This window comes from Sciurus vulgaris, assembly GCF_902686455.1.
Source record: "Sciurus vulgaris genome assembly, chromosome: 13".
NCBI classification, from domain to species: Eukaryota; Metazoa; Chordata; class Mammalia; order Rodentia; family Sciuridae; genus Sciurus; species Sciurus vulgaris.
The window spans coordinates 11,135,844-11,155,235 of NC_136474.1; positions in this window are offsets into that span (position 1 = coordinate 11,135,844).

Below are 19,392 nucleotides of genomic sequence, written 5' to 3' on the forward strand. Positions count from 1 at the left end.
ACAAATCTAGATGTTACATCAATAAAACCCAATGACAGCATGGCAGAAGAAATGACAGAAAAGGAGTTCAGAATGTACATAATTAAAATGATCAGAGAAGCAAACGATGAGATGAAAGAGCAAATGCAAGCATTGAATGATCGCACCAATCGACAATTAAAAGAGCAAATACAGGAAGCAAAAGATCATTTCAATAAAGAGTTAGAGATATTGAAAAAATACCAAACAGAAATCCTTGACATGAAGGAAACAATAAACCAAATTAAGAACTCCATAGAAAGCATATCCAATAGGATAGAACACCTGGAAGACAGAATCTCAGACATTGAAGACAAAATATTTAACCTTGAAAACAAAGTTGAACAGAGAAGATGGTAAGAAATCATGAACAGAATCTACAAGAACTATGGGATATCATGAAAAGGCCAAATTTAAGAATTATCGGGATTGAGGAAGGTGTAGAGAAACAAGCCAAAGGAATGAACAATTTATTCAATGAAATAATATCAGAAAATTTCCCAAATCTGAAGAATGAAATGGAAAATCAAGTTCAAGAGGCTTATAGGACTCCAAATACACAAAATTACAACAGACCCACACCAAGGCACACTATAATGAAAATACCGAACATACAAAATAAAGACAGAATTTTAAAGGCTGTGAGAGAAAAGAACCAAATTACATTCAGGGGGAAACCAATACGGATATCAGCAGATTTTTCAATCCAGACCCTAAAAGCTAGAAGGGCCTGGAACAACATTTTTCAAGCCCTGAAAGAAAATGGGGCCAACCAAGAATCTTATACACAGCAAAACTTACCTTCAAATTTGACGATGAAATAAAATCCTGTCATGATAAACAAAAGGTAAAAGAATTTACAAAAAGAAAGCCAGCATTACAGAACATTCTCAGCAAAATATTCCATGCAGAAGAGATGAAAATCAAAGAAGCAAATCAGCAAAGGGAGGAATTTTCCTAAAGGAATTGTCAAATAAAGGAGGAAACAAGTTGTGTCAAACAAATAAATAAATAAAATTTAAAAAATGAACCAAATGACTGGGAAACCAAATTATTTCTCTATAATAACCCTGAATGTTAATGGCCTGAATTCATCAATCAAAAGACATAGACTGGCAGATTGGATTAAAAAGAAAGATCCAACAATATGTTGCCTGCAAGAGACTCACCTCATAGAAAAAGATACCCATAGACTAAAGGTGAAAGGATGGGGAAAAACATACCATGCACATGGACTCAGCAAAAAAGCTGGAGTATCCATCCTCATTTCCAATAATGTGGACTTCAAGCCAAAGTTAGTCAAAAGGGATAAAGAAGGTCATTTCATACTGCTTATGGGAAGCATAAATCAGCAAGATATAACAATCATAAACATCTATGCCCCAAACAGTGGCTCATCCATGTATGTCAAACGAATCCTTCTCAATTTCAGAAACCAAATAGACCATAACACAATAATACTAGGTGATTTTAACACGCCTCTCTCACCACTGGACAGATCTTCCAGACAAAAATTGAACAAAGAAACCATAGATCTCAATAACACAATCAATAATTTAGACTTAACGGACATTTATAGAATATACCATCCAACCAAGAGCGAATACACTTTCTTCTCAGCAGCACATGGATCCTTCTCTAAAATAGACCATATATTATGCCACAAAGCTAATGTTAGCAAATACAAGAAGATAGAGACACTACCTTGTACTCTATCAGATCATAATGGATTGAAATTACAAATAAATGACAGAATAAAAAACAGAAACTTCTCCAATACCTGGAGATTAAATAATACACTATTATATGATGAATGGATAACAGAAGACATCAGGAAGGAAATCAAATATTCTTAGAGGTAAATGAGAACAAAGAAACATCACATCAAAATCTCTGGGACAGTATGAAAGCAGTACTTAGAGGGAAATTTATTTCATGGAGCGCATTTAATAAAAGAAGTAAAACTCAACAAATAAACGACCTAACACTACAGCTCAATGCCCTAGAAAAAGAAGAACAGAACAGCACCAAAAGTAGTAGAAGACAGGAAATAGTTAAACTCAGAGCTGAAATCAATGAAATTGAAACAAAAGAAACAATACAAAAAATTGACAAAATAAATAGTTGGTTCTTCGAAAAAATAAACAAAATTGATAAACCTTTAGCCACACTAACAAAGAGAAGACGAGAGAAAACCCAAATCACTAAAATTCGGAATGAACAAGGAAATATCACAACAGACAGGATTGAAATACAAAACATAATTAGAAGCTATTTTGAAAATTTATACTCCAACAAAAGAGAAAATTTTGAGACATCAACAGGTTTCTAGAGACATATGAATTGCGTAAACTGAATGAGGAGGACATAAACAATTTAAAAAGACCAATTTCAAGTACTGAAATAGAAGAAGTCATCAAAAGCCTACCAACAAAGGAAAGTCCGGGACCAGATGGGTTCGCAGCCGAGTTCTACAAAACCTTTAAAGAAGAGCTCATTCTAATACTTCTCAAAGTATTCCATAAAATAGAAGAGGAGGAAACCCTCCCAAACTCATTCTATGAAGCCAATATCACACTGATACCTATAACAGACAGAGACTCATGAAGGAAAGAAAATTTCAGACCAATATCCTTAATGAACATCGACGCAAAAATTCTCAACAAAATTTTAGCAAATCGCATACAAAAACATATTAAAAAGATAGTGCACCATGATCAAGTGGGTTTCATCCCAGGGATGCAAGGTTGGTTCAACATCAGGAAATCAATAAACGTAATTCACCATATCAATAGACTTAAAGTCAAGAATCACATGATTATTTCAATAGATGCAGAAAAAGCATTTGATAAAATACAGCACTCCTTCATGCTCAAAACACTAGAAAAAATAGGGATAGTGGGAACATTCCTTAACATTGTAAAGGCCATTTATGCTAAGCCCACGGCTAATATCATTCTAAATGGTGAAAAACTGAAAGCATTCCCCCTAAAAACTGGAACAAGGCAGGGATGCCCTCTTTCACCACTTCTATTCAACATCGTTCTTGAGACTCTGGCCAGAGCAATTAGACAAACCAAAGAAATTAAAGGGATACGAATTGGAAAAGAAGAACTCAAACTATCCCTGTTCGCTGATGACATGATTATATATTTAGAGGAACCTGGAAATTCCACCAGAAAACTCTTAGAACTCATAAGTGAATTCAGTAAAGTAGCAGGTTACAAGATCAATGCTCATAAATCCAATGCATTTTTATACATAAGTGATGAATCTTCAGAAAGAGAAATTAGGAAAACTACCCCATTCACAATAGCATCGAAAAAAATAAAATACTTGGGAATCAATCTCACAAAAGAGGTAAAAGACCTCTACAATGAGAACTATACAACACTAAAGAAAGAAATTAAAGAACACCTTAGAAGATGGAAAGATCTTCCATGTTCCTGGATAGGAAGAATTAATATTGTCAAAATGGCCATACTACCTAAAGTGCTATACAAATTCAATGCAATTCCAATTAAAATCCCAATGACGTACCTTACAGAAATAGAGCAAGCAATTATGAAATTCATCTGGAAGAATAAGAAACCCAGAATAGCTAAAGCAATCCTTAGCAGGAAGAGTGAAACAGGGGGTATTGCAATACCAGATCTTCAACTCTACTACAAAGCAATAGTAACAAAAACGGCATGGTACTGGTACCAAAATAGAAAGGTAGATCAATGGTACAGAATAGAGGACACGGACACAAACCCAAATAAATACAATTTTCTCATACTAGACAAAGGTGCCAAAAATATGCAATGGAGAAAAGATAGCCTCTTCAACAAATGGTGCTGGGAGAATTGGAAATCCATATGCAACAGAATGAAACTAAACCCATATCTCTCACCATGCACGAAACTAAACTCAAAATGAATTAAGGACCTCAGAATCAGACCAGAGACCCTGCAGATTATAGAAGAAAAACTAGGTCCAAATCTTCACCTTGTTGGTCTAGGATCAGACTTCCTTAACAGGACTCCCATAGCACAAGAAATAAAAGCTAGAATCAACCACTGGGATAGATTCAAACTAAAAAGCTTTCTCTCAGCAAAGGAAACTCTCAGCAATGTGAAGAAAGAGCCTACAGAATGGGAGAATATCTTTGCCAATCATACTTCAGATAGAGCACTAATCTCCAGAATCTATAATGAACTCAAAAAATTCTACTCAAAGAATTCAAATAATCCAGTCGACAAATGGGCTAAGGAAATGAATAGACACTTCACAGAAGAAGATCTACAAGCAATCAACAAACATATGGAAAAATGTTCAACATCTCTAGTAATAAGAGAAATGCAAATCAAAACCACCCTAAGATTCCATCTCACCCCAATTAGAATGGCGATTAACAAGAATGTGAGCAACAACAGGTGTTGGCGAGGATGTGGGGAGAAAGGTACACTCATACATTGCTGGTGGGGCTGCAAATTAGTGCAGCCACTCTGGATAGCAGTGTGGAGATTCCTTAGAAAACTTGGTATGGACCCTCCATTTGACCCAGCTGTCCCACTCCTTGGCCTATACCCAAAGGACTTAAAATCAGCATACTACAGAGATACAGCCACATCAATGTTCATAGCTGCTCAATTCACAATAGCCAGACTGTGGAACCAACCTAGATGCCCTTCAATTGATGAGTGGATAAAGAAACTATGGTATATATATACAATGGAATATTACTCAGCCATAAAGAATGATAAAGTTATGGCGTTTGCAGGCAAATGGATGAAACTGGAGAATATCATACTAAGTGAGATAAGCCAATCTCAAAAAGCCAAAGGACGAATGATATCGCTAATACTTGGAGGATGACACATAATTGGGGGGAGGGAAGGGTTAGTGTTAGGGTTAGAGTTAGGGTTAGGGAGGGGGGCAAGTATGGAGGAAGGAAGTACTGTATAGAGGTTAAAGAGGGGTGGGAGGGGTGGGGGGAAGGGAAAAAATAACAGAATGTATCAAACATCATTACTCTATGTAAATTTATGATTACACAAATTGTATGCCTTTACGCCATGTACAAACAGAGAAACAACATGTATCCCATTTGTTTACAATAAAAAAAAAAAGAATTCCCTGCACTGTCCCCACCCCAGACCCACTGGGAGTCCCCAGAGGAAGCCTAAGTTTCAATGGGAGGCTGAAGAGACATGGTTGCTAGATCCACCATAGCCCTCAACAGCTGATTCACCCTGGGTAACGCTCTGTTATTCTCTTGGCCTGTTTTCTCATCTGCCAAGTGGGGACAATCAGCCCTGCACTTCACCAACCCACAGGGTCATCAGTGGCTCCAATGTGAAGGCCTCAGGTAGGATAAGCTAGAAAGAGGAAACAGGGTGCAGAGCAGGTGGCGAACACTCAAACCCCACAAGGGATCACCCTTCTTCACTTAGAAAAGCCTCTGCAAATAGCTGTCCCGGGTTGTGCTGGCGTGGGGAGGGCCTGCTTGGGACACCACTGCTACATAGCAAACATCTGGGGTCAACTGCAAGAGCGAAGAGCAATGGCAGCATTTCTCGTGCTCAAGAATATCCCTCCTGGACATCCCTGAACACTCATGACTGCCAAGAGCAGGAACCCAACTCCAAGTCTCTTAAATAATATAAAACGTGGGGGGCCTTTAGTGCCCTGGGTAGCTGAAAAGAGCCAGCATCCCGCAAGGCTGGATGCAGGGCTCAAGTGGTGGCAGAGTCGCCCCTTTCCACTTAGGCCTCTGCTTCTGGGTGGAGAGTCCACCTTCTCAGGCGAGTCACTCCACAGGGTGACCCTGGAAGCCAGAGTCCACCATTCAAGCCCTTTCAATGGGTCCTGGCAGTGCCAACCAGTTTGGGTCTCTCATTGGTCAGGGTCAGATCACGTGTTGGTCCCCAAACCAATCAGTGAGCTGGGGATGGAACCTTGATGGGTGGACCACATGGCCAATCACCACACTCCCGAGGCCGCACCACATTGGAGACACGCAGCTGAGCTTGGAGGAGGGCTTGCTTACCTGTGCAGGTGCAGACTGCTGACCCTGCGGCAGGAGCGAGTGTGGGGGGCCATATTTTGTGCCCTGGTGAGTCAGAGGGTGGGCTGGCCCAGCACCTCCTGCCAAGGAAGTTACCCTCTCCTGAGAGTGAAAATAATGCCCAGGACACAGTTCAGGGTCCACCCGCTATATCTAAAACAACCTTTCAATAAGGAATTAAAAAATATATTAATGACATATTTTGCATGATGTTTTTGTTTTCCTTTGCATCAAGTCCTTGAAACTCAGTGACCCTTTTCTACTTCCCTATGTCTCAGTTTGAACGCATCTTATTTCAAGGTCCTGTTGTCACATGTGATCAGTAGCCACCACACTAGGCAGCCCACTTCCAGACTGATGTTACTCAAAGTGTGGTCCCCAGACCTTGGAAGATACTCAGAAATGCAGAGCCGTGGGATCCACTCCAGGTCTTCCAAACCCAGATCTGCGTGAGACCCGATCTCCAGGGAATCTTATGCACATCAAGTCTGAAATGCATGGTGGAACTCATCAACATCCATAAGAACTTTGTGGAATGATTGTAAAGTTTCTCACCTGCCCAGCATGGTGACCACTAGCCACACATGGCCACTGAACACTCACGATGGAGAAACTAAAATCAGGCAATTGACTTTTTACATTTTATTTCATTTCAGTTCAAATAGCCACAAAAATACCTCTTGGATAACACAGGCCTAAGTCAGTACAGGTGTTCCCAAATGGCAATGCCAATTATTATCACTGAATAAAATGTATCCGGCAAGACCAGCTTTACATTTCTTCTTCTTACCACCCTCAAGGGAAGGGGTGTGACTATCTTTGTCAGATTTGGAAAGTGAGACTCAGGTCCTTTGTGCAAGATCACACAGTCAATCCTCATTGACACCATTGACCCTGGAACAGTGCCATTAACAGAAAGAAGTCTCAGGTAAAGAGATTTTTCCAGGGTCACACAGCATCCAAGTGGCAGAATGGGGTGGGCTCAGCCTGTTTCTCCCAAGGCTGTACCATGAGGACCCTGGGTAGTGGGGGGCAGGAACTGTGCTTGAGAAACAGGGGATGGGAAGAAGGCAGTCCTGTGCCTGGAGAGACCCCTCAGGATTGGGGGCCCCACCACATCTGGGGAGGTCCCTCACCATGCTCCAGAGAGGCAGCAGCAGATGCCAGGCAGGCAGTGCAGCCCAAAGAAACCTCTGGTTGCTCCCTGCAACCTGCTGGGCGGGTGCAGGCTGTGACCTCAGGCACCAGGGAACATGAACGGCTTCCTGAGCAGCAGCCAGATGGGCCTGGTGAAGGCCAGGGAGGTGCCCTCTTCCCTCAGCCTCTGCTGCTTGTTGTATTTAACACCTCGCTCCACTTCCAAGCAAGTGTGGGTGCCGTGGGCATGTGTGTTTGTCTAGCGACAGAAGGCAGCCTCCCAGGAAGGGAGTCCTCTCCTGGCCCCCTCCACACTCCCACACCCAGCCTAATGCTGCATGGTGGAGCAGGCGGGTGATTAGAAGGCAGACTGAGAATCCAGAACTGCAGGCCTCCTGCCACCGCCTCCCTCCAGGGGCTGGTCCCCTGGCCACACAGGGCAGCACAAACCCCAGAATGCCAGAGAGCAGGGCATTGTGTCCCACATGCTGACAGGGCCCCCGAGCTGGGGTTTGGACACCACAGGATCCGAATCCCACAGATGGAGAAATAATAATGATAACAACAGTGAAAATAAAAGCTGCCATCAGGGGATGTTTCCCAAACCAAACACTGCACACAGGGGCATTTCATCTGCACACTGACGGAGAGCAGGCTCTGGAGGCATCCCAGGCTGGAGAGTTGAGGCACTGTGCAGGGGTGTCCTTGGCTCAGGTAACCCAGCAAGGATGCAGTAGATTCAGGCTCTGATCCAGGCCTGTGGCAAACAGGAGGCAACAGGGAACGGGCTGGAGGGGTGCAAGCTGCCATCTGCAGGGGGCGACCTCAGGATCCAGGGGCTTTACCTTGGGTTCTCCATCTACCCAGTGGGGAGGCTGAGGCCAACTTCACATGAACAGCATGGGAATTAAACAGGCCGAGACACAGAGCTGTCAGGAGGGAGCCAATGGAATGTGCGTCACCAGTGGAGTGCAGAGTCAGTATCCAGTAGGTGCTCAGCAGATGATGTGAATGTGCCGCTTGCCGCTGACCAGTGGGACAAACAACATGTACTCTTCAGAAGTTCATGAAGCAGCTTCTGCTTTATTCGGATAATACTCTCAATATATAAGCAGTCTCATGCATAAGCAATTGTAATCAGATATGTCCATCCAATCCTATTAAAGGTCAAGCGATCACAAGCTCAAGCACACATGTAAGATATATCTGCCCACGCACTAGGCGGCTGAACTAATTATTACACAGCCAATGATAAACGCTTCCTGTTTTTCTCAAGGTGCATTCAGCACACCCTTTGGCTCTCTGCCAGTCACCATCTTGGATGCATGTGGCATAAACCTGGGCCCCGGGTTTTGCCCACCACATTTCCCCCTTTCTGTTTATAAAAGAGACCATGCCTGTCTTAGGTTGTCCAGGATGGGGCCACATCCTTACCTGTCATTGGACAATGAGGCTCTAGCCCTCATTTCCTGTCTTAGGTCTGTATGAGCTCCCCATGAATCTTACCCGTCTTTGACTACTGGTCCAGCATATTTAACCAGACTTGGGGGAATGAGCCAGCATCAATTGTGATGAGAGCTTGGCGAATAATGGCTGTTTCTCTGTGCCAATGTATATGCATTTTGTATAAACACTATATGCACAGAACAGATACAACACACAATAGACCTCCCCCAGACAAAAACCCAAACCATTCTTTTCCCCATTGAACAGTGGACTGAAGAAATGTGGCCAATTGTTGTAAATATAGGAGGATATAGAATAGAAGAGTTGGTAAGGGGTACAGGATAGGGCCACGTCTTTACTATCCTCCATAGTTCACACGAGCCTCCTCCATTAACTTGGTGAGAAATCACCAACACCATCAGCGGGAGAAGCCTCCTCATCCTCTTCCTGTTTTGGGGTCTCTGTTGAGGCCTTGACCAATCTCTCCGGCACCCAAATTGGCGATTGTGCGTCCTGTGGGAAAACACAAACAGATCCTTGGGTCCAGATTAACACCGGATCTGGGCCTTTCCATTGTTCCAATCGAATGTCCTTCCAGAGCACTTGAGGTAGATGTGTTTTATTAGGCTCTGAATGACAGTCAGCAGCCCATCAGCCCTCAGAACTGAGATTTAAAAAATTTAAGATGAACAAAGCAACAGATAATTTCTTTTGGGGATTTGTATGATGCCCCTATTCCCCCTTTTTGTTTATAAAGCATGTTTTTAAGTGTTAAATGGGCATGCTCAACAATGCTTTGTCCAGTAGGATTATAGGGAATTCCTGTGACATGTTGAATACCAAAGGTGGAACAAAATTGTTTAAAGGCCTGGGACGTATATCCAGGACCATTATCTGTTTTAATTTGTTTGGGTACCCCAAGGATGGAGAAAGAGTGTAAACAGTGTGTTATTACATCATTGGTTTTTTCTCCAGTATGAGCAGAGGCCATAATCAATCCTGAGAAGGTATCAATAGACACATGAATGAATTGTAGTTTTCCAAATTCTGATTAATGAGTTACATCCATTTGCCAAACATGATTGGGCTGAAGCCCTTTTGGATTTACTCCTAACGAGGGGTTAGGAATAAGCGTAGCACATTTAGCACAAGACTTGACTATGTCCCGAGCTATTGCCTTAGTAATTTTATAGCGTGTATGTAGAGTGGAAGCATTTACATGAAATTTGGAATGAAAAGTTTTTGAATTTTCAAGCATATTAAAGATGTGTAGGTCTCTGGTGGCCGTGTCTGTTAAATCATTGTGTAAACTTAGAGGACCTGGAAGGCCAGTATGAGCCCAAATATGCCCAATAAAAATAGGATCTTTTCCATCCCAGATAAGTTTTTGTAAGCATTGTAAATATTTAGTAATAGTGGAGGTGAGGGAAATCAGACCAGTTAATTCTAAATTTTGAACTGCATTAACAATGTATTTGCTATCAGAGAATAGGTTAAAAGGCTCATGGTGGGTTTTGAATACTTCTATAGCTACTAATAGTTCTGTTTGTTGTGCAGATAGAGTATTAAACAGCAATGTTTCTGTAACATTATCTATAGTAATAGCACCCATACCATTTTTTGATCCATCAGTAAATATAAGGGTAGCTCCTATAATAGGTTCTTTTTGGGTGACTTTAGAGAAAATTATAGGATGTTGACTCCAAAATTAGAAAAGAGGATCAGATGGCAAATGATTGTCAAACATAGCAGAAGTACTAGTAAAGACTATAGCCCATGGATTTGAATTATTAATAAGATATTGTATCTGATCAGTAGTATATGGAGTAGTGATTGTTGAGGGATGTGATCCAAAGGTGGAAAGGGATACTTTGAATGCTCTAAGGATTAATTCTGCCACAGATTCAGTAAACAAGGCTAAGACCATGTTAGGGGCATAATTCATGTGAACCCATACAATAGGACCCTTTTGCCAAAACACTCCTGTGGGTAACATTTGTGCCCAAGACAATGAATGATAAAGGCTTAGCTAGATCAATACGATCAAGATGAACCTTTTCCATAGCTGTTTCAACAAGCTTGAGAGCTGTTCAAGCCTTAGGGGTAAGCACCCACTTAGAAAGGGGGTCAGAATCACCTTTAAGAATATCTAACAGGGGCCCAAACTTGAGGTGGGTAAATGAAGGTAAGGTCTAATCCAATTAGTATCACCCAAAAGTTTTTGAAAATCATTTAAAGTTCTAAGTTTGTCCATCCAAATGGTAATTTTTATGGGTTTAACCATAGTTGCATTCATGATAGATCCCAGGAAGTTTTTGGTGTCTGTCCTTTGTATTTTATCAATGGCAATATGCAAGCCCCATCTTTCCACTGACTTTAGTAAGGTATTATAACATTGCTCTAAGACAGGTTTTTCCTTATGAGCTAGCAAAATATCATCCATATAATGATAGATTAAAAGTTGAGGGTTAATTTGTTGATACACGCCGGGGTGGAAATTAATCTGATTACCTTGCCCTTCATATGGCCCTTGGCCTGTCAGCATGTTTAGATTCCATTGAGGATTTCCTGCAACTGAATTACATCAGGCAGTATCAGAACATAACTCCTGGTTAGCCACCTTCCACATGAGATATTGTCCCCCAGATAAACATGCCTTTGCGAAATTACCCCAATCAGTTGGAGTAAGATTTTGACTTGCAACATTCTCTAATAAAGAAATGGTAAATGCAGCTTGTACTCCATAGGACATAACTGCCTCTTTCAACTGTTTCACTAATTTTATATCTAATATTTGATGATATCTCTGATTGTTTTGATCTTCAAATACCGGGAATATTGGGAACACTGATCGAGATTCTACATCAGCCCACTCTCTGGGGGCCGCCCCTGTGCAGCAAGTACATGTGCCCCTACAACTTGGAAAAGAGTGGTGATCTGCATTATACGCCAGAAGGCATGGCACGGTAAGGGTTAAATGTCACTGAGGGAACTTCTTTTCTAGCTCTGTTTCAGATAGCTCCTGTTCTTCAGAGTCACATCCCTGTTCTGAGTCCGAACATCTACTTTCTCTTTCAGAAGCTCGACTTAATTGTTCTTCTTTTACAGTTTCTAATATCTTTTCCCCTTCTCTTAACTGTTCTTGAAGTTTTGGTTTTTTGGAAGTCAGACAGAAATGAACTAATGTCCATATCACCACCACAACAATAAACAGAAACCAAACAAGAAAAGGTAACACAAATAACACCTTACACATATTCATTTACTACAGGATGTCCTTTGCTGTCTCTTAGGACAGCCTTCCGTTACGCTCCCTCACTAGGGGAACCTTCCGTTAAACCTTAAGGCTTGACTGCTAGTTGACTGTGCTAGTGAAAAGTTTTGTTCTTTATTACTCACCTGAGCGCTCACCGCTCCCCATACGCGCCACCACTTTCCACTTGCCGCCAACCAGCAGGACAAATGACACGTACTCTTCACAAGTTCATGAAGCAGCTTCCGCTTTATTTGAATAACACCCTCAATATATAAGCAGTCTCATGTATAAGCAATTGTACTCAGATATGTCCATCCAATCTTATTAAAGGTCAAGCGATCACAAGCTCAAGCACACATGTAAGATATATCTGCCCACGCGCTAGGCGGCTGAACTAATTATCATACAGCCAATGGTAAATGCTTCCTGTTTTTCTCAAGGTGCATTCAGCACACCCTTTGGCTCTCTGCCAGTCACCATCTTGGATGCATGTGGCATACCCCTGGGTCCCGGGTCTCGCCCGCCACATGAATGCACACGGTGGAAGGAGAAGCCGCCTGACTTGTAAACCCACAGCCCCCACCATCTGGGAGAACAGAATATTTGAGCCACGTCATGGCACTGCCCAGGGCACAATGAGCCCATTTTATATATCTGGAGACTGAGGCTCTGGGAAGGTTGATGAGCTGCTGGGGTCTTGCAGACACTGGGCAGAGAAGCCGGGAGACGGGCACGGTGCCGACCGGAGCTCTGACCCCAGCCCGGCGGCACATGTGGCAGGAGCCCAGCACAGTGACCTGGGGAGGCGAGGTGACTGGCCTCACAGATGGAGCACAGGCAGACAGGGGCCAGGCAGTATTCTCAGGCAAGCTCACATGCAGCAACTGCAGCAAAGTCCTTGCCCAGCTTCTGGGAATGACCATCACCATGGCAACCACCAAAGGCCACCTGGCCTCACGTGTGAGGAGGGGCCATGTCCATCTTGCCCCCTGGCCCTGCTGCTCACAGTGACCAGCCGATGACATGTGTGTCCAACCTCGGGCCTCCGGGACTCCCAGGCTCCAACAGCTGGATGGAGGTAAAGCCCCCCAAGGACAGACCCTGACTGCTGAGCTGTGGCCCCTCTGTTCAGGGCTCGCCTGCTGCCCCAGGGATGCCTGCCCTGAGGGTCAGGGGCCTTCAGCCAGAGGAGGGCTGGAGGCCCAGCTGTGTGGCGGGGGAGCCTGGCAGTCGTGGCTCTGTGCTGCGAATATTAATTATCTCCTAAAGACTCTCCAGACAGCCTGCATCTTGGCTGCTGGCAGCTGTTCCTGAAAATCCACCCATGGCTTCTGTGGGCAGAAGGAGGTGGCCCCATGGCAGTGGAGAGGCAGCCCCAGAACCCCATGGGGTGGGCATTAGTCTGGGGGATATGGGGGACAGAGACATGGGGGACCTCCCTGGGGGGAGAATCAGGGAGCAGAGAATGGGGGACCGGCTGGAAAAGAAGAGGTGACACTGGAAAGGGAGAAGTCTAAGGCTTTGTAGATGCTGCACCTTTGTCTTCTCAAGAAGGACCTGCACTTATTGAGTGCCTGCAGTTTACAAAGATCTTTAGTGCCTGGCTAGCCCAGGTGCGGTCACAGAGACACAGATGGGCTGGTTAGACATGCCAATCTCGCCACCACCAGCATCACCATTGCGCCAAGACCCCAGTGGCCCCTCGCCATCTGCCACAGAGTGCTGCTACAGTGACCCTCCTTTTCCTGATTAGGAGGTTGAGGCACCAAAGGGACAGTGCCCCTCTGCAGATGCAGGAGGTGCCCCATCTCAGCGAGCAGCGGACAAGACTGTGCCTCATTCTCTGGACGCCCTGGGATGCAGACCCAGAGAGGCAGCAGGGGACCCAGAGGCTTGGGACAGTGTTCTGGGGACAGCGAGAATAGCCACCAGAAGGCACCAGGGTCCAGGCTCAAGGTGACTGGGGGACCATTATGTCCAGTGGTGGAACAAGTCCCCTGGAGGGGTAGCAAGCTTCCCTCCCTGGGAAGAGGTTGGTGACACCCTGGCAGGGCTTTGGAGGAGTCCAGGCTTCAGAGAAAGAGGACACACAGCAGATGCTCAGGACTGAGGCCGCCTGACCCCAGCCTGGCAGTACCGGGAACCTAGCAGTCCTGGGGCCTCCCCAGGTCACAGTTTCCTCGTTGCAAAATGGGAACCTTGATAACAGCCTCCAGGAATGCTCCCAGCTGACCTTCTGGTCGGGGGCAGAACCCCTGTTCCTGCTGCTCAGCGGGCAGCATTAAGCAGCACCAAGCAATTCAGCCTGACCTTGGGAGTGTGGCACTGCCTGAGCCTCAGCATTCGCCCAGCCAGACATGGCCACAGAGGACACACGGGGCTCAGCAGGGGCTCTGTGTGGCATCGCAGCTCCAGACAGACACTTGTTTTGGTGTCTGTGACTGAATTAGTCTCAGAACCGGGAGGAATGGACAGGACCACCTCCTGACTGCCAACACCTGTCACCGACCTGCAATTCCGGCCACAGTGGGGCCAGGCTCTGGGGACCACACTTGGCCAGAGCTGGGTATCCTTGTTCCCAGCTACCTGTCCCTGATGGTGGCTGTCAGGGTCTGCCCATGGCCTTCCTGTTCCTGCAAGCGCTGAGCCCCCGTGGCCTTGGTGACATGGAAAACCCATCCAGGGGAAGGTCAGGGGAGGTGGGTGGCATGCAGGACCCTCGGGACAGACTGTGACAACCACGCATGCCAGAGCTGGCATGGAGAAGCTGACCAAGCCAAGGCATCCACACTGGGTCTCTCATGATGCAGGCTGCCGCACCACATCCCTCACGGCCATGAACTTGAGCCAGTCCTGGCTCTGCCCTGTGCCTTGGTCTCCCCGTGAGGCTCCTTACAGGGACCCACATGGCACCCCTTCTAATTCACATGACACATTCCAAAGGCCAGGCACACAGTGGGACTCCAGGACCAGCCACCAAGGATGGTGGTCCTTAGGCTCCTCTGACTGGGCTCCCATGGAGAAGTCCCCAGGGGCCACGGGGTCCCAGTCTCTTCCACCTGATGGTGCTGGCGATCTCACAATACGCAGCTGGTTAGCTTGTTAAAGGAATGAGGCAGGTTTCTGCCAATATAAATCACAGGAGAGGATGTCCAGATGTTCTGCACTCAAGCTGGGTTTCATTTACATTGCCAAGCAGCTTCCTCGGCCCATGTCCCCCTTATTACCATGTTTTCAGAGCTCAGAGCTTAATTGCACGCTGCCACAGCCTTTGCCCATGGCACTGGCAGAAATGAGAGGTGCTGGCCGGCCCACTCATTTGCAGCTCATCACCCCGGGGCTGGCATGTGGCCCGGGCACAGGGCACTGCAGTGACGTGTGTCAGGAATAGATGTATGGCAGTGGGTAGGATGGGGTCATCAGGCACCTACTGGCCTCCTCCTTTGTCCTCTGCTGTGCCATTCTCATGCCTCAGCTGGGATGACCCTTCATTGTGAACCAGGGACACCGCCCAGGCCAGCTGTGACTCCTGGATATCTGCTCACATGGGTTAAAAGCTGAACCCCTCACTGTGGATCCACGAAGCCCTGGAGGACCTGAACCCACCATCTCTCCACCCTCCTCTCCCATCATTCCCTTCCACCTTTCTGACCATGTCCCAGTCACACCAGCCTCAATGCAGTATCTCCAACAAGTCCCTCCTGCCCCAGGACCTTTGCACATACTGCTGGCTCTTCCTGGCTTGCTCATACCCTAGTGTTCACACGGTGACCTCCTCTGCCTGTTTCCAGTCTCTGTTCCCAGAGACCCATATTTAGAATATTTCCCTTGTCTTGCACTATCTGCTCTTGCTTTATTGTCCTTCACTGAATTTCTTACGGCATATGGTATGTGGCAGTTGCTGGAATGTGATTCTTTGATGGTCCCCCACCCCACAGTGCTGATGTCCCTCCAGGAGGGTAAAGGCTTTAGAGGAAAACACAGCAAACTAAATGCAGGGCCTGGTCTGGTGCCTCAGTGGTAAATGCTGCAGCCTTGTTCTTGGGTCCCACTATGCGGGCGTTCCCCTTTAGGACCTCTAGGTCCCACATCCTGCTCTGCAGAGGCAATGAGAGGGGGCAGGTGGCTTTGGACCACTTGACGGAAGATGAAACGGAGGCTCGGGGATGTGACGTGACTTCCTAGACCTTCAACATTCTGCCAAAATGGTGCCCTCTGCCCCCACCACAGGGACCCTGCCAGGCTGTGCCCACCTCATGAACTCATTGTTGTAGTTGGACCTTGAATGCTCCCCGAGGCCCATGTGTTGAAGGCTTGGTCTCCAGGCTATGAGGAGGTGGGGCCTCATGGAAGGAAGTTAGGTCACTGGGAGCATGCCCTTCAAGGGGATAGTGGGACTCTGCCCCCTGTCCCCAGATTCCTGGCTGCCATGAGTAATAGCTTTGCCCCAACACACTTTCCCCACCATCACCATGTAGGGCTGCCTCAGGACCAAAGCAACAGAGCTAACTAATCATGGACCAGAACCTCTGAAACTTTGAGACAGAATAAACCTTTTCTCTCCTTAAGTTGATAATGTCAGGTGTTTTGTTGCAGTAAGGGAAAGCTGACTATCACACTCTGATCTTCTTTCAGACTTCTTTTCTTTGACATCATCTGCTTGTGAGAGCCACCTCTCCCCTGAGTCTAGGGCAGATTTTCCCTTTGGAAGTTCTCAGCACTCCTTGTTCCTCTTGAAAGTGTCCATCAGAATGGACAGAGTAAAATGGGAGAAAATCACTTTCCCAAAGGGTGGATTTAAGGGCCTCTGCCGGATGCAATGTAAGCCACCCTCAGAAGGCAGATGCTTCCCAGGTTAGATGGGGAAGAGAAGAAGACCAACACAGGTGCACCAATGAGCAGGGTGCAATGTGCGGGGATGTCTTGGTGGCTGTGAACAGTGATCAGGAGGCAGGAGGCTGAGATGCTCCTCTGCAACCTCCCGGGCCACAGATTCCAAGTTGTTCCTGGCCCATGAGCTTCCTGGCACTTCTGATCTACCCTGTGTGGGGACCAAGCTCACACTGGTGGTCACTGGAAGGCCGCAGCACAGAGAAGCAGGTGACAGGGGTAGAATACCATTGACACATTTGAGAAGTGCCCTCTGAATGCCCCAGAAGCAGCTATAGCCGCAACTCACAGCTTTACAAAGCATCAATCCACAACACTCTGCTTTCTAGCTCTGAGCCTTGAGCTGCAGAGGAGCCCAAGACCTGGGTCCTGCCCTTCATATCAGAAACCCTAGCTACAGAGTCCAGACTGAAACACCAGGACAGCCCAGTGAGTCAGGCACGTTTCACAGATGAGATAAGAAGCACAGAGAGGTGAAGGGGTTTCTCTAAGGTCACACAGCTAGTAATGTAGTAAAGGATAATGCTGGGATTTGAACCCAGGGCCTGCAGCCTGAGCCCCCTCTTCTGTACCATTAGCTGCTAACATGACAACTACCCTCCCTTCATTCAAGGACAGCCTCCACATCCACCCTGATCATCCCATTTTATAGGTGGGGAAATTGAGGCCCAGGAGAGGCATAATCAGAGAGCACATGGGAGCCAGATCCTGGGGTTGGAGACCCAGGCCAGCTGCCTGCCAGAGAGTCAGCCTCAGTCACTGTCCCTCCCTAGCCCCCTGGAGGCTGGCAAGCAGAAGCAGGGCTGGGATATATGGGTCACTGCCACTCACAGGGCGGGGCCGTGGCCAGACTTCCTGCCTCCATCCCTCTACTGTGAGCTCTACTGCACCCATCTCCCAGCGGGAGCTGGGCACACAGCAGGGCCAGGGTTCAAATCAGGGCAGTTGGCCTCCAGGACCCAACCCACCTTCACCCCCAAAGCAGGGATCCTTTTCAGGGCCCGAGCAGGGTGGCAGCTGGCCCTGGGGGAAGTCCCTGCAGGTGACTCCAGCTCTGTCCTCTCTGCTCCCAGAGGAGCATCTAGAGTCAGGCATGGGACCTGCTTGGCCGAGCAGCATCAGAGCCTGGTGCCCAGCCTGGCCTGTGTGGTTGGCATGACACCCCTGAAACTGGGAGTGAACCTCATTTTCAGGGTGGCTGGATCTGCAGTAGGTCTGCATCATGGGGTCCCATGAAACCACCACCAGCTCACCCCCACCTGGCAGGGCAACCCACCTTTTGTGAAGAATAACTCAGAGGGCGTCTGTCACTTCCCAGCAGACATGACTCTCGGGTTTGATTCTGGATGTTGGTTCCTGTCACTGAGACCATCCTCCTTCCCATGTCTGGCTCTGAGGCTCCCCAGGTCCAGGTGGGGAAGCAGAGGCTGTGCTGCAGTCCCCCAGTTCTGCCTATGGAGGGAGCTACAGGCAATGGGCAGGGAGGCCTAGGCCTGGTTCCCCTGCTCCAAGGTGCCAGCTAAGACCCATGAGGCCCAGGGCTTCCCACCTTTCTCTCCACCTTTTTCTGTGTGGGCCAGGAGGTGCTTGGTCCTCCCCTGCGCTGCCTCCATGGGTCTGAATCAGCCTCCGATCCCTACTTAACATGCAGTGCTAAAAACTCCATGACAGCTCGTCATTTTCAGATTTGCCCCTCACATGACAAAATGATTTATTTAGAAGGTTCCTCTCCTCTCCTCTCCTCTCCCCTCTTCCTCTCATTCTATATTTTTTCATTCCTTGACTGAGAACATATTAATCAGAAATTAAGACTGAGAGCATATGGAGGTGAAAAGGGAGCTAAACCATGGCCATGACAGGCTGCATTTAGGGCATGAAAGATTTCAGGCCTAGATAGCCGATTCCAGGAAGGCTACTAGATTAGGACTGGCCTTTGGCAAACAGCCAATCAGGAGCTAACAAGCCATTGCCTAGCATTCCAAACCATATACGTCAAAATGATAAGACCTGGGTACCCTAAGCCAACGGAAACATGCCAAACCATACATGCCGAAAGATCAGCCAATTGTGTACTCTGCTTTGTTCAAATTTCCCGCTCTACTGTGGAACTCATAAAAATCCCACTGAATCGAGACTGGGGACTCTCAGCCAGTACCTGCTGCATCAGTGAACGCTGTGAGTCCGAGTTCAAGCTTGCAATAAAGACCCTTTTGCTTTTGCATCAGAGACGGCTCCCTGGTGGTCTTTGGGGATTTGTGATCCAGGCATAACAGTTGAGGGCTCATCCAGGATCCCCCAAGACCCCCAGGACTCCCGATCAGTAGGGTCCATCACCGGCCAGTAAGTGTGTCTGCGTCTTTGTGTGTGTGGCACCTTTTTCCCTGAATAACTTGAAACTGCTGAGGTTCCTGTAAGAGGCCTTTTGTATTAGAGTTGGCAGAGGACCTAGGTGGACGCACTGGAGGGTTGCCAACGGAGGGTCTTGGAAGACATTCCAGGCCCTTCTGAAGGGAATGTAAGTCCCCCTGAAGAACTTGAAATTGGTCAAGTTCCTGTAGGATTTGAAACTGGTTGTGCATCACTCCCGAGTTAT